Source organism: Nomascus leucogenys, chromosome 11 (assembly GCF_006542625.1).
Source record: "Nomascus leucogenys isolate Asia chromosome 11, Asia_NLE_v1, whole genome shotgun sequence".
NCBI lineage: Eukaryota > Metazoa > Chordata > Mammalia > Primates > Hylobatidae > Nomascus > Nomascus leucogenys.
This window is the reverse complement of record NC_044391.1, coordinates 217,465-234,248: the sequence shown is the minus strand read 5'-3', so window position 1 is coordinate 234,248 and position 16,784 is coordinate 217,465. Positions and strand designations below refer to the sequence as shown.

Below are 16,784 nucleotides of genomic sequence, written 5' to 3'. Positions count from 1 at the left end.
TTTACTTACTAATGGCCACAAAACACAAGAGTAGTGATGCCAGCAAGTCAGATATGCCAAAGATAGGCCACAAAATACTTTCTTTAGGCAAAAAGGTAAAAGTTGGCCGGGCGCACTGGCTCACACCTGTAATCCCAGCACTTTGGGAGGCTGAGGCAGGTGGATCACCTGAGGTCAGGAGTTCAAGACCAGCCTGGCCAACATGGTGAAACCCAGTCTCTACTAAAAATACAAAAATTTAGCCAGGCGTGGTGGTGGGTGCCTGTAATACCAGCTACTTGGGAGTCAGAGGCAAGAAAATCCCTTGAACTCACGAAGCAGAGGTTGCAGTGAGCCGAGACCGTGCCATTGCACTCCAGCCTGGGCAACAGGAGCAAAACTCCATCTCAAAAAAAAAAAAAAAAAAGTAAAAGTTCTCAACTCAATAAGCAAAGAAAAAAGTCATATGCCTAGGTCACTAAGATCTACCATAACAATGAATCTTCTATCCGTGAAATTGTGAAGAAGGAAAAAGAAATTCATGCTAGTCTTGCTGACACACCTCAAACTGCAAAAGTTATAGCCACACGGAGGTTGTAGTGAGCCAAGATCGCACCACTGCACTCCAGCCTGGGCTACAGAGCAAGACTCTGTCTCAAAAAAAAAAAAAAAAAAAAAAGTTATGGAGTTATGGCCACAGTTCATAAGTGCTTAGTTAAGATGGAAAAGGCATTACATTTGTGGGTGGAAGATATGAACAGAAAGGTGTTCTGATAGCAATGTGTTGTACCAGAAAGCACAGAACCTACACAAAGACATCAGCAAGGATCCCCTGAAACAAGTGACACCAAGCCATTTACTGCAAGTAAGGGACAGTTACACAGATTCAAGAATAGGTTTGGGCTGAAAAGCATAAAAATTACTAAAGAAGTTGCATTTGCCAGTGAAGAAGCTGCTGCAACATTTTTAGCAGACTTGAAGAAGTAGATTAAGGAGAAAAGATACCATACACAGCAAGTCTTCAATTGGAATAAAACTGGCCTCTTCTGGAAGAAGATGACCAACAGAAACTACATTCATAAAAGTGCAAAGGAAGCACCAGGGCTTAAAGCATGGAAAGACAGATTAACTCTGGTACTCTGTGGCAATGCTGCAGGGCATATGATAAAGCTAAGCATGGTGTACAGAGCAAAGAACCCATGTGCCCTCAACAGCAAAACCAAAAATTATTTATGCTTGTGTTCTGGCCATATAATCAGAAAGTACGGGTGACAGCTGTCTTGTTTATAGAATGGTTCCACCAATGCATCAATGGTTCCCAGAAGTGAAAAAATATTTGAAAGAGGAAGGGTTGGAACTTAAGGACCTATTAATAATAGATAATGTACCTAACCATCCTGAATCTGTTTGCCATGAAAATGAAAATGCTGAGGCTGTATTTTTACCTGCAAATACAACCTCTTGCTTCAGCTGCTTGACTAGGACATCATTCATTTTCTCAAGGCCACATACATCTGCCTGGTATTTGATCACATTCAATCAGCAATTGATGCAGACCCTAAACTGGAAATAATGTAGTGCTGGAAATCATTCACTATTGCTGATGCAATAGCACTCATCAAGTTGCAATGGATGAATTAAACCACAAACTAAATGCCTGCTGGAAGGACTGATGGAGTGGAAGTTGTGAATGATTTTAAAGGCTTCCCTGAAATTGATAGAGGAGTTAGGAAAATCATCCATGCAACAAGACAAGTTGATGGAGAAGGATTTGCTGATATGCTTGATGAAGTAGAAGGACACATTGAAGGCCCTTGAGAAGTGTTAACAAATGAGGAATTGGAAGAACTTGTCATGTCCTCTACAGAGGAAGAGGAAGATGAAGAAGAAACTAAAGCAGAACCAGCCATGTGGACATTACTGAAATTTCCTGAAGTGTTTCAAATTGCACAGACATTAAAGCACAAAATTATGGCATTGATCCTCAGATGGAATGCAGCATTAAAATGGCCCGTGTGATCACAGATAGTCTACAACTTCGCAGCAACACTTCTATGAGTTACAGAGAAACACAACAACCTCTGATTACAATGTTCTTCCAAAAGTTTTCAGCAAAAAACACTATCAAGGATCCCCAAGCATTGAGATCTTCATGGCTCAATGATCCAGGATTGCCCGAAGCGAGGATCCTCCTTCTGATGTAACCTCAGAAAGTCAATAGTAGCCGAACACTAACAGTGCCTGTGCCATTCACCTCCCTTCATCTCATCACATAGGTATTTCCTTTTTTTTTTTTTTTTTTTTTTTTTTTTTGAGATGGAGTTTCATTCTTGTTGCCCAGGCTGGAGTGCAATGGCGCGATCTCGGCTCATTGCAACCTCTGCCTCCCGGGTTCAAGTGATTCTCCTGCCTCAGCCTCCCAAGTAGCTGGGATTACAGGCATGCGCCACCATGCCTGGCTAATTTTTGTATTTTTAGTAGAGACGGAGTTTTGCCATGTTGGCCAGGCTGGTCTCGAACCCCTGACCTCAGATGATCCACCCGTCTCAGCCTCCCAAAGTGCTGGGATTACAGGTGTGAGCCACCGTGCCTGGCCACGTAGGCATTTCATCATCTCACATCACCACAAAAAGAAGGGTGAATATAGTACAATAAGATATTTTGAAAGAGACCACATTCACATAACTTATATTACGGTATATTCTAATAACTGTTCCATTTTATTATTAGTTTTATTGTTCATCTCGTGCTGTGCCTAATTTATAAATTAACCTGTATCATAGGCATGTATGTATGCATAGGAAAAACATGGTACATATTGGGTTCAGTACAGTCTGCCGTTTCAGGCATCCCCTGGGGGGGTCCATAGTCCACCTCAACGGTAAGGCAGGACTGCTGTACTTTTCCCTGCTATTGATGGTCTTTAACTCAGTATTTGTTTACTCTGTTTTCTTTATCATGAGAAAGAAATGCTCTCAGCAGAAAAGAAACATTAATAATTTCAGATGGAAAATAAACTACATGTCTGAAAAGGGAAGGGTTCCATCAGAGAGCACTCTCTCAATGAAATACTACATAGCACCATAATTCAAGGCCTACAGGAATATTTGATAAGGCTGGGGGCAATGGCTCACACCTGTAATTCCAGCACTTTGAGAGGCTGAGGCAGAAGCATCACTTGAGCCCAGGAGTTGAAGACCAGCCTCGGCAACATAGCAAGACTCCATTTTTACAAAAGAGTTTAAAAATTAGCCAAGTATGGTGGCATGTACCTGTAGTCCCAGCCACTCAGGAGGCAGAGTTGGGAGGATCACTTGAGCCTGGAGCCTGGGAGGTCAAGGCTGCAGTGAGCTGTAATTGTGCCAATGCACTCCAGCCCGAGCGAGAGTGAGACCTGTGTCTCATCAAAAAAAAAAAAAAAAAAAAAAAGATTAGATGAGAAGGGGAACTCTCCATGATAACGTTAAATGTGGTGAGCATAGCTGCCTTCCAAGCATTTGACCTGGGTTTGATTCCTGGCCAATGTGCCCACGTGCATACACATACACAATATATTAAATGTAAAAAGGTTCTAAAACATTAAGTAGGGTTTGATCCAGATTATATAAAATAAAATGCCATGTGTAGGTTTTATGTGTGAGAAATATAGATAGATAAAGCTAGGAGGAAAAATGTCTAGAAGGGCATATCCAGTGAATTAATTTCACTAGTTATCTGGGTAATAGGATTACAGGTGATTTGCAGTTTCCTCTATGGACCACTCAAACATGCAGTCAGTCAATTATTTAATATGCCAGGCCTGGTGCCAGGCACTGGGAACACAAAGGTGAATGTCATAGACCCTTTCCTCCTAGTTTGGAGTGATCCAAACACAGACACATATCTTGTTAACACAGTGAGTCAAGACAGAAGAGCCCAGAAGGGGCAGGAGGCTTTCTGGAAGAGATTCTCCCCAAGCATGGGGCAGGCCAGCCATGGCTAGGGGAAAGTGTGCACTCAGGAAGAACCAGCTCGGACAAGCACAGTGCCACACAGGGTATCAGGGGTTTAAAGTGAGTGTCAAGAATTGGCTGGGCGTTGTGGCTCAAGTGCTGTAATCCCAGCAGTTTGGGAGGCCAAGGCAGGCGGGTCACCTGAGGTCAGGAGTTCGAGACCACTCTGGCCAACATGGTGAAACTCCGTCTCTACTAAAAATATAAAATTAGCTGGGCATGGTGGCATGCACCTGTAATCCCAGCTACTTGGGAGGTTGAGGCCCAAGAATCGCTTGAACCCAGGAGGCAGAGGTTGCAGTGAGCCGAGATCACACCACTGCACTCCAGCCTGGGTGAAAGAGCAAGACTCTGTCTCAAAAAAAAAAAAAAAAAAAGAACTGGTCACTCAGTGAGTAAATGGGAAAGGACAAACTCTGTGGTCTCAGCTGGATGGCTACAGAGCCCTTCTCCTGTAGCCAGCTCTGGGAAGGCCTGGCTGCTATCAGCAACTTGGATACAAAGACTCTTTAGTTGAGCTCTGGACACCTCCATTTGGACATTTCACTAGGTGTTCCCTACCCCTCCATTACTCTCTGACTCATAAGTTGCTGTCATCAATAACTCTTATGATAGCTGGCACCAGGTGTCATGACTGCCATGGGCCACCGTGCACATGCAGAGCAGTTATCAGGTCAGATTTGCAGATTTGGCAGCTGGGTAGCAGGTGGACTTGTCGCATTTAAGCCTGGTGGCAGGCAATCTCATGAACAAGAATTCATTCACCTGCAGTGGTCCAGGTGGGAGAGGAAGAGCACATGAATGGGGTCAGGGCCCCATGGGTCAAGAATAGATTAAGGGAGATTAAGAATAGATTTACTAACTGAAATGAGAGTAGAACTTAATAAGTGAGTAAAGAGGCTGGGCGCGATGGCTGATACCTGTAATCCTACCACTTTGGGAGGCTGAAGTGGGAGGATTGCTGCTCAAGAATTTGAGACCAGCCTGGGCAACATAGCAAGACCTTGTATCTACTAAAAGTTTAAAAAATATATGTTAGCTGGGCAGAGTGGTGCATGCCTGTAGTCCCAGCTACTCAGGAGGCTGAGATGGAAGATCTCTTGAGCCAGGCGGTCGGGGATACAGTGATGCAAGATTGTGCCACTGCACTCCAGCTTGGGTGACAGAGCGAGACTCTGTCTCAAAAAGAAAAAAAAAAGAAAAAGTGAATGGAGAAATGTGTCAAAGAGGAGCTGAGAGTCAACAAGGAGAGACAGTTTCAGTGACTGGGCTTTTTTATTAACTGGGTTAGAGGTGACAGGAAAATAAATAGTTTTCAGAGGAGGCAATATCCAAATTATGGCATCCTATGCAGCTGTTAAAATGACAGAACTTCAAAGCTCTCAAAAACATATGTTTGAATGAAAGAAGTAATTTCAGGCTGGGCGTGGTGGCTCAAGCCTGTAATCCTAGCACTTTGGGAGGCAGAAGTGGGATGACTTCTTGAGGCCAAGAGTTCAAGACCAACCTGGCCAACATAGCCAGACCCCAGCTCTATGAGAAAAAATATAATTAATTTTAAAAAGAAGTAATTTCAGAATAACATGAGCAGTGTAATCATACGAGTAGTTCCCATTTATTGAATGCTTGTTAGAGGCCATGCATTGTGCTAAGAGTTTCATCTGTCACAACCCTATGAGGCAGGTAATCCCTCAGTAACAGTCAGACCCAGACACAGAGAGAAGTAAAGTCACTTGCCCAGGGAAACACATCTCGAAAGCAGCCAAGCTAGGATGAACGCAGCCAAAAGTCCTCCCAGCATCCTGTGTCTGCATAGCCCCAGTGTTGCAGCCTGAACTACCACACGATTAGGCAAAGATAGGAGGCATATTAAAACAAATCAACAGTGAAACCTGGCAAGATCTTTTTGTTTGAGGACACCCAGTCACATGCTGTTGTGCACATTCGCTCAGGCCGAGAGTGAGCCAAGCTACCAGCTGATCGCTCTTGAAAGGAATGGAGTGATCAAGTTTCCTAAAGAAGCAAGAACATCCTGTCTTTTCACAGGTTCTATATTAGCCAACCAAGCCTGAAGCTTCAGCAAACACCTCTGCACCAGGCAACTTTGTCCTCCCCCTTCTCCCTTCATGCTACCTAACACTCTGCTCTGGAGGCTTCTGGAAGGGAATAAACGGGTCAATGAATGATGCTGGCATATCCTGCCTGCCTGCAAAGGTGCCTTGAAATCAACCATCAACTGAGAGCGTCATCAGCAATATGAAATGAATGGAATCCTTTTTGAAAACAAATAGCACATTGATGTGATACCTATATTTTCTTTGTTTTCAGAATCACTTAAATGCCAAGTACATCACAAACTGGGAACTGGATCACAGAAAGAAGATACGTCAGCTGCGCACAGTAGCTGACGTCTGTAATCCCAGCACTTTGGGACCCCGAGATGGGTGGATCACATGAGGTCACGAGTTTGAGACCAGCCTGGCCAACATGGTGAAACCTTATCTCCACTAAAAATAAAAATAAAAATAAAAATAAAAAATTAGCTGGGTGTGGTGGTGCACCCATGTAGTCCCAGCTACTTGGGAGGCTAAGGCAGGAGAATCACTTGAATCCGGGAGGCAGAAGTTGCACTGAACCAAGATTGCGCCACTGCACTCCAGCCTGTATGACAGAACAAGACTCTGTCTCAAAAAAAAAAAAGTGACCAGGCACGGTGGCTGACACCTGTAATCCCAGCACTTTGGGAGGCTGAGGCAAGCAGATCACCCGAGGTCAGAATTTTGAGACCAGCCTGGCCAACATGGTGAAACCCTGTCTCTACTTAAAAAAAAAAAAAAAAAAAAAAAAGGATTTGTGCATATAAAATACATTATTTGGGACACAGTGAATTTGTACAGAAGTAAAAAACAAGCAGTGGAGGCAGATTAAACCCTTCTTGTGGTGTGAACAACCTTGGGCCGGCAAGTAGAATGTAATGATTATCCTTTGTCCCAAACCTTTTGATAATGTGGTTCAACTTCCTTCTCTAGAAGTGCTTATTTTCCTCTCTTAAGTGTGATTTAATTACGTGGCCTGGCATGGTGGCTCACACTTGTAATCCCAGCACTTTGGGAGGCTAAGGTGGGTGGATCACAAGGTCAGAAGCTTGAGACCGCCCTGGCCCATATGGGTGAAACCCCATCTCTACTGAAAATACAAAAAATATTAGCTGGGTGTGGTGACGTGCACCTGTAGTCCCAGCTACTTGGGAGGCTGAGGCAGAAGAATCACTTGAACCTGGGAGGCAGAGGTTGCAGTGAGCTGAGATTGTGCCACTGTACTCCAGCCTGGGTGACAGAGTGAGACTCTGTCTCAAAAAATAAATAAATAAACAATATGAAAAAAAGTTATTGAACTATGCAATCTAAACATTCTTTTTTTTTCTGGGCACAGTGGCTCACACCTGTAGTCCCAGCACTTTGGGAGGCCAAGTTGGGAGGATCGCTTGAGGCCAGGAGTTCAAGACCAGCCTTGGCAACATAGCAAGACCTTGTCTGTAAAAAAAAATTAAAATAGTAAATAAATAAACACTCTTTTTCAATACTGGAGAGTCTATGGTGCCCTGGGTTGCAGGACCAAGAAGTCTCTAAGTATAGTGCATAAAAACCTGTTTACCAGGAGGAGACAGCCATTCTTCTATTACTCTACAGATTCTTACAGACCTACAAATACAAGTCAATCAAGGTACAAACAAGAAGTGATTTAACTTCACTTATTTTTCTTCCATTCAGCCACTTCCCTCCAAATATTTTGCATGAAAAGTTTCAAACATCCATAGAGCTACCCCCAGACTCTTACTATGATTTGCTTCATCACACGACGCTCCATCTATCTAACTTTCTACCCACTCATCAATTTATCATATTTTTAAAACACATTATTTCATTTATATCTTAATAAAAGCTCTGATGCCCAGGCTGGAGTGCAGTGGTGTGATCATAGCTCACTACAGCCTCAACCTCCTGGGCTCAAGTGATCCTCCTATCTCGGCTTCCTGAATAGTTGGGACTGCAGGCATGAGACACCACACTTGGCTAATTTTTTTTTTTTTTTTTTTTGAGACAAGGTCTCACTATATTGCCCAGGCTGGTCTTGAATTCCTGGGCTCAGGCCAGCCATCTTCCCACTCTGGCTCCCCAAAGTGCTGAAATTACAGGCATAAGCCACCTCACCTGGCCTTTACAATCTGCATTTTTGAACACTCACTCTGTTAGCTGAAGGAAGCATGAATTAGAGTATCATACTCATTTGTGGAGTTAAAGAGAATGGGTTTGAACCCCTGCTGTCACTTTTTAGCTGTGTTACTTTGGACAAGTCACCTAACCTGTTCTATAAATAGACAAAGAAATGTGTGTGTAGATATATATATATATATTTTTTTTTTTTTTTTTTTTTTTTTTTGAGACAGAGCCTTGCTCTGTCACCCAGGCTGGAGGGCAGTGGCACAGTCTCGGCTCACAGCAGCCTCCGCCTCCTGGGTTTAAGCAATTATCCTGCCTCAGCCTCCCGAGGAGCTGGGATTACAGGTGCATGCCACCATGACCAGCTGATTTTTCTATTTTTTTTTTTTAGTAAAGACGGGGTTTCACCATGTTGGCCAGGCTGGTCTTGAACTCCTGACCTCAAGTGATCCATCAACCTCAGCCTCTCAAAGTGCTGGGATTACAGGCATGAGCCATTGCGCCTGGCCAGTTTCCCTGTCTATAAAATGGCTTAATGATGTAAACCAAAAAGTATCTGAGACAGGTCTCAATCAGTTTAGAAGTTTATTTTGCTGACTTTAAGGAAATGCCCAGAAGAAATAAACACAGAATCACAGAAACTGTCTGTGGTCTGTGTCTTTTTCCAAAGATGAATTTGAGAGCTTCAATATTTAAAGGGGAAAAGTGGGCTTGGGGAAAGAGGAAGAGTATGGTCATCCATGTGTCACAAGAGAAAAGGAGCAGGCAGGAGAATTGTCAATTACACATTGGTCTCATGATCAGTAAATGGGCACTTTACAGAAGATAAGATGAACATACAGTAGCTACCTGTGGAGATATTTAACCTTTTACCTGTAGTATTCTACTTAGGAACAAAAGGAATGATGGCTTCTTGCATAACTCAGCTTTCAGCTTAATTTGTTCCTTCTGGCAGAGTGAACTGGGGTCCCGAGTTTGTACAATGATAATACTTATCTTACAGGCACAGTTTTTTCTTTTTTTTTTTTGAGATGGAGTTTCGCTCTTGTTGCCCAGGCTGGAGTGCAATGGCGCAACCTCCGCCTCCTGGGTTCAAGCAATTCTCCTGCCTCAACCTTCCTGGTAGCTGGGATTACAGGCATGCGCCACTACGCCTGGCTAATTTTGTGTTTTTTAGTAGAGACGGGGTTTTTGTGTGTTGGTCAGGCTGGTCTCAAACTCCCAACCTCAGGTGATCCGCCTGCCTCGGCCTCCCAAAGTGCTGGGATTATAGGTGTGAGCCACTGTGCCCAGCCACAGACACACTTCTTCGTGGCAATTAGGTGCTATTTTTTTTTTTTTTTTTTTTTTTTTTTTTTGAGACAGAGGCTCACTCTGTCACCAGGCTGGAGTGCAATGGCGCCATCTTGGCTCACTGCAACCTCCGCCTCCCGGGTTCAAACAATTCCCCTGCCTCAGCCTCCCAAGTAGCTGGGACTACAGGCACGCGCTACCACATCCGGCTAATTTTTTTGTATTTTAGTAGAGACTGAGTTTCACCATGTTGGCCAGGATGGTCTCTATCTCCTGACCTCGTGACCCACCCGCCTCGGCCTCCCAAAGTGCTGGGATTACAGACGTGAGCCACCGAGCCTGGCCTGTGGTGCTATTTTTACTTTCTCTTTCGCAGTCTGCTGCCTTCATATGGCAGGTAATGACAAGTGCCTCCCCCACAATAGCCAAGGGACTCAGCAAGTACCCAAAAAGTGTTGAGCAGGCACTGGTCCCCAAATCCTGCAGGTGAGAAAGACTAACATTTTTGTTATTAAATGTACCTGCTGGTTTGCTCACTTTTATTTCTGCCATTGGCCAAATGCTCACCCCTCTACATCATTACCCACTCAGAGAGTATGGCTGGACTCCCAGATCCAGTGGGGTTAATTCAGGCTAGGGTGAGTTTAGAAGTGACTTAGGCATCAGCTTGTTATTTATTTATTTCTAATTCCCTTCCCTTAAATGCATGTTGTGAAAAATCTAAAGAGAGAAGGTATTTCTAAACCAAAACAGGTGTCAATAAATAAAAGAATTTTTTTTTTTTTTTTTTTTTTTCTGAGACAGAGTCTCACTCTGTCACCCAGGCTGTTGTGCAATCTTGGCTCACTGCAACCTCTGCCTCCCAGGTTCAAGCAATTCTCTTGCCCCAGCCTCCCAAGTAGCTGGGATTACAGGTGCTCACCACCACACCCAGCTAAATTTTATATTTTTAGTAGAGATGAGATTTCACCATGTTGGTCAGGCTGGTCTTGAACTCCTGACCTCAGGTGATCTACCCACCTCAGCCTCCCAAAGTGCTAGGATTACAGGTGTGAGCCACCTGTAATTTTTAGTGGAAAAAAAAAAATACTTACCTTCTAGAGATGTCATAAGAATTTTATGAAATTAATACATGAGGCTGGGTGCAGTGGCTCATGCCTATAATCTCAGCACTTTGGTAGGCCGAGGCAGGCGGATCACTTGAGGTCAGTAGTTCGAGACCAGCCTGGCCAACATGGTAAAACCCCATCTCTACTAAAAATACAAAAATTAGCCAGGCATGGTGGTGTGTACCTGTAATCCCAGCTACTTGGGAGGCTGAGGCAGTAGAATCACGTGAACCTGGGAAGCAGAGGTTGCAGTGAGCCGATATCACACCACTGCACTCCAGCCTGGGCAACAAAGTGAGACTCTGTCTCAAAAAAAAAAGAAGTTAATACATGAAAAATATTTAGCACAGTATCTGTGGCTCACTAATGGCTAACTCTGATAAGTAAAATAGTAATCATTAAGAAACAAATTACAGGCTCGTATCTTCTCAGCCTGCCTCTAGTTCACTTGCTCCTCTGTTTCCCATCCAGGGGCCATTTTGTTTCTTTCATCCTTTTTTGTTTGTTTGTTTGTTTTTTTTAATTTTACTTTAAGTCCTGGGATACATGTGCAGAAGGTGCATGTTTGTTATGTAGGTATACATGTGCCATGGTGGTTTACTGCACCTATCAACCCATTATCTAGGTTTTAAGCCCTGCATGCATTAGATGTTTGTCTTAATGCTCTCTTTCCCCTTGACCCCAACCCCTAACAGGCCCCGGTGTGGGATATTCCCCTCCCTGTGTCCCTGTGTTCTCATTGTTCAACTCCCACTTATGAGTGAGAACATGTGGTGTTTGGTTTTCTGTTCCTGTGTTAGTTTACTGAGAATGATGGCTTCCAGCTTCATCCATGTCCCTGCAAAGGACATGAACTCATTGTTTTTTATGGCTGCAGCTTCTTTCATCCTTATCCAGTATGTTCTATGAACCATAATCTTGTTAATGTCCTAAACTTCCTTCCCCCTCCCCATTTTGTCTTTTCATCACACCCCTTTGGCAAAACCCCAGCCTAGATGAACTCAACCACCTCCCCACTCTCCATGTGAGTCACCAAACAGGGCAGATTGGCTGTGCTCTAGATGAATAAGTGTCAACCCGAAACAGGCTGTCTCACTAAATGAATACTAAAATGCTTATCTCATAACTGTCTCTTCTCCTCTCCTTGACCACTTCATGTTTTCTCCACTCTTCTTCAATGCAGACCCTCCTCCAACACTCACACATCTTCCTCCTCTTTTTCATAATCACCTTGATTTTTTATTTTATTATTATTTTTAGACACAGTCTTGCTCTGTCACCCAGGCTGGAGTGCAGTGGCATGATCTCGGCTCACTGCAACCTCCTCCTCCCAGGCTCAAGCAATTCTCCTGCCTCAGCCTCCCAGGTAGCCGGGACTACAGGTGTACGCCACCATGCCCGGCTAATTTTTGTATTTTTAGTAGAGACAGGGTTTTGCCATGTTGGTCAGGCTGTTCTTGAACTCCTGACCTTAGGTGATCCACCCGTCTCAGCCTCCCAAAGTGTTGGGATTACAGGTGTGAGCCACCAAGCCCAGCCTCATCTTGGTTCTTAATTCACACACACACACAAAAGCCAGCAGAGAGGCACTTCCTAAACTCCCCTATCAAACATAACAAAGGCTCCCACACCTGCACTCCACTTCACCTCTCCTTGCAACTGCGGAGCTGACCCTCCCCTAGCAAAGGCCCCCTCACACACACACACCTGGGTTTTACATCCCACTCTCTAGACCTTTCCAGAAGCCTTCAGCAACAACAATCCCTTCTCTCTTTTCTGTTCAACTGGACCTTTCACTTAAATGCTTCAACATACCCAACTCTCTCCCATTTTCAACAAAAAAGATGTTCATTGGAAATGCCACTTAAATATTTAAAGATAAGGAGACATGATGTCTGCAATATACTGTCAAATATAGACTGTGTGTGTGTGTGTGTGTGTGTGTGTGTAAAAATACAGAGACAGAGAATGATAAAGTAAATGGTTAAATGGTGCAAGAGTAGATAACTGGTGAATCTGGAAAACATTATTTGGGAATTCTTTGTACTAGTCTTGCATTTTTTTTAAGATATAAAATTATATCAAAATAAAAAGTTGGCTGGGCACAGTGGCTAATGCCTGCGATCCCAGCAATTTGGGAAGCCAAGGCAGGTAGATTGCTTGAGCCCAATAATTTGAGACCAGCCTGGGTAACATGGTGAAACCCCATCTCTACAAAAAAAAAGAAAGAAAGAAAAAACAATTAGCAAGTCGTGGTGGCATGTACCGGTGCTCCCAGCTACTCAGGAGGCTGAGGTGGGAGGATCACTTGAGCTCAGGAGGTCGAGGCTACAGTCAGCTGTGATTATGCCACTGCACTCCAGCCTGAGCAGCAGAGCTAGACCCTGTCTAAAAAATTTTTAGACCATAATCCCAGCACTTTAGGAGGCCAAGGTGGGTGGATCACTTGGGGCCAGAAGTTCGAGACCAGCCTTGCCAACATGGCGAAATCCCACCTCTAGTAAAAATACAAAAAATTATCTGGGCGTGGTTGTGCACACCAATAATCCCAGCTACTGGAGAGGCTGAGGCATGAGAATCGCTTGAAGCCAGGAGGCAGAGGTTGCAGTGAGCTAAGATTGCACCACTGCACTCCAGCCTGGGCAATAGAGCGAGACTCTTTCAAAAAAAAAAAATTAATTAAAAAAAGTTGTTGGCCGGGCACGGTGGCTCATGCCTGTAATCCCAGCACTCTGGGAGGCCGACGTGGGCGGATCACGAGGTCAGGAGTTTGAGACCAGCCTGGCCAACATAATGGAACCCCGTCTCCACTAAAAATACAAAAAGTTAGCTGGGCGTGGTGGCGGGTGCCTGTAATCCCAGCTACTTGGGAGGCTGAGGCAGGAGAATCACTTGAAGCCAGGAGGCAGAGGTTGCAGTGAGCCGAGATCGCGCCATTGCACTCCAGCCCGGTGGACAGCGTGAAACTCCATCTCAAAAAAAAAAAAAACAAAAAAAAAACAAACAAAAAAAACTTGTCAAGAAAGAAAGATGAGAAAAAAAAACAAAAATCACATTTGACATCTGCTCTCCTCATAGCCAGTCTCCTCTCCCCTGCACAAACTTCTCAAAAGACCCCACAGTTGGCTCATTTCCTCAACTCATAACTTGTAGGTACTTCTTTTCTTTTCAGGATGACCTTCCCAAACCGTCCTCCCACCACTTTGCCTGTTTCTATCCTCCATCTCAAAATGGACTTCCTTAAGACTTGGCCCAAGGCCAGGTGCAGTGGCTCACACCTGTAATCCCAGCACTTTGGGGGGTCGAAGTTGGTGGATCACGAGGTCAGCAGTTCGAGACCAGCCTGACCAACATGGTGAAACCTCGTCTCTACTAAAAATACAAAAATTAGCCGGGCGTGATGACGGACACCTGTAATCCCAGCTACTCAGGAGGCTGAGGCAGGAGAATCGCTTGAACCTAGGGGGTGGAGGTTGCAGTGAGCCGAGATCGTGCCATTGCACTCCAGCCTGGGCAACAGAGCAAGACTCCATCTCAAAAAAAAAATTAAAAAACAAACAAACAAACAAACAAAATACTTGGCCCAAAGCTCCTTTCCTTCCCTTCCCTTCCCTTCCCTTCCCTTCCCTTCCCTTTCCTTCCCTTCCCTCTCTTCCCCCTCCCCCCCTCCCCTCTCCTCTCCTTTCCTTTCCTTCTCTGAGACATTAATTACCACCAAGAAACATCTCTAGCCCAAATCCCCCCGCCTTAGCTTGTACCTTGGGCCCCCTCACTGTCCCTGCATCTGACATAATGGATTTCCTTCAGGTTCTCCAATATACCCTGCTTCCTCCCACTGCACTTGTCCTTCCTTCCAGCAGAGGTGCATCTCCCTCTCCTGGATAATGCTTCTAACACATGGAAGAGGAGGAAACGCTTCTCAATTCACTCTATGCATCCTGTATTACCCTGACATCAAAACCAGGTAAAGATAACGCAAGAAATCAAATCTAGCAACATATAAGAGGATCATACTCTATGACTATATGGACCTAATCCCAGGAATTCAAAGTTGTTTTAACATTTGAAAATAATTGATGTGGACTGGGCACGGTGGCTCATGCCTGTAATCCCAGTACTTTGGGAGGCTGAGGCGGGTGGATCACCTGAGGTCAGGAGTTCAAGACCAGTCTGGCCAACATGGTGAAACCCCATCTCTACTAAAAATACAAAAATTAGCCAGGTGTGGTGGTGGGCGCCTGTAATCCCAGCTACTCGGGGGGCTGAGGCAGGAGAATTGCTTGAACCTGGGAGGCGGAGGTTGCAGTGAGCAGAGATGGTGCCACTGCACTCCAGCCTAGGCAACAAGAGTGAAACTCCATCTCAAAAAAAGAAAAGAAAAGAATTGCTGTAATATGCTACATTAGTAGAATAAAGGACAAAACCCAAAACAGATACACACACACACACACACACACACACGTTTTTGACAAAGTCAAACACCCTTTCATGATTAAAACACTCCACAAAGTTAGAACAGAAATAAACTTCCTCAACCTGATAAAGGGCATTTTTGAAAAACCCATAGTTTATCAAGTAGGTTGCTAAGTAAAAAAATAAAAAATAAAGAGAGAAAAAGGCTGGGCATAGTGGCTTACACCTGGCACTTTGGGAGGCCAAGGTGGACAGACTGCTTGAGGCCAGGAATTCGAGACCAGCCTGGCCAACATGGTGAAATCCCATCTCTACTAAAAATACAAAAAGTAGCTGGGCGTGGTGGTGTACTTTGTAATCCCAGCTACCCTGTAACTCTCCTGCTGAGGCAGAAGAATCACTTGAACCCAGGAGGCAGAGGTTGTAGTGAGCCGAGATTGCACCACTGCACTCCAGCCTGGGTGACAGAGCAACTCTGTCTCAAAAAAAAAAAAAAAAAAAGGAAAGAAAGAAAGGAAGAAAGACCCATAATTAATACCATACTTCATGGTAAAAGACTGAATGCTTTTCCCTCAAAGATTAGGAACAAGATAAGGATGTCTACTCTTATCACTTCTATTCAATATTGTACTAGAAGCCTTAGCCAGGGCAATTAGGCAGGGACATTCAGATTGGAGAGGGAGCAGTAAAACTATCTCTATTAGCAGATATGATCTTACATATAGAAAATCCTAGGCCAGATGTGGTGGCTCACGCCTGTAATCCCAACACTTTGGGAGGCTGATGGAAGATGGAGGTTGCAGTGAGCCAAGATTGTCATTGTACTCCAGCCTGGGCTACAAGAGTGAGACTCCATCTCAAAAAAAAAAAAAGAAAGAAAGAAAGAAAGAAAATCCTGAGGAATCCACTAAAAACATCTCATAGAATTAATAAAGTTAAACAAGGTCACATGATACAAGATCAATACAGAAAAATCATTCATATTTATGTATGCTAGCAATAAATGATCTAAACACAAAATTAAGAACACAATTCCATTTACAATGGCATAGAAAAGAATAAAATCCTAGAAATATGTTACAGAAGTGTAAGATGTATACTGAAAACTATTTTTAAATGTTGGAAGAAATGAAAGATCTAAAGGAACGGAAAGCTATCCCATGTTCATGGATCAAAAGACTTAGTATTTTAAGATGGCAATATCCCCCAAATAGAAATATCTTTGATATTTAGGTCACTAAAGATCAATATAATTTTTAAAATTGTTTTAATTTTTTTTTTGTAAAGATGGGGATCTCACTATATTGCCCAGGCTGATCTCAAACTCCTGGGCTCAAGCAATCCTCCCACCTTGGCCTGCCAAAGTGCTGGGATTACAGACATGAGCCACAAGAAAACCTGAAAAACTAGTTCAGGCCATGATGGAAAGGGGGGTCAGAGATTTCTTCTTATACTTTTCTCTCTTTGAAGTGTAGGCACAACTGACCAGCCTTAACATTAAAATAGAGATCATAAGAGTGACAAAATAGATTCTTCATAGCAATAAGATACGCAACTCCAACCTGACTCTGGTATAGCATCACATGACAGCAGGCCCTGAAGGAAATCAAAGGATTTTACCCCAAAATATATTTTCTTTGTCATAGTTTGAAATGGCTCTGCAAAGCCATCTTTTGAGGGGACATTTGCATTCTATCAAAATGTTTTTCCTGCCGGGCGTAGTGGCTCATGCCTGTAATCCCAGCACTCCAGGAAGCTGAGGCAGGCAGATCACTTGA

General features: G+C 43.9%; 1 protein-coding gene across 5 annotated transcripts in view; it reads right to left on the bottom strand.

The window, feature by feature from the left end:
• The window catches only part of SHLD1 (shieldin complex subunit 1), a 94,916-nt gene that overhangs the window by 72,520 nt on the left and 5,612 nt on the right, over window positions 1-16,784 (bottom strand). The gene's annotated exons all lie outside the window — the stretch shown is intronic.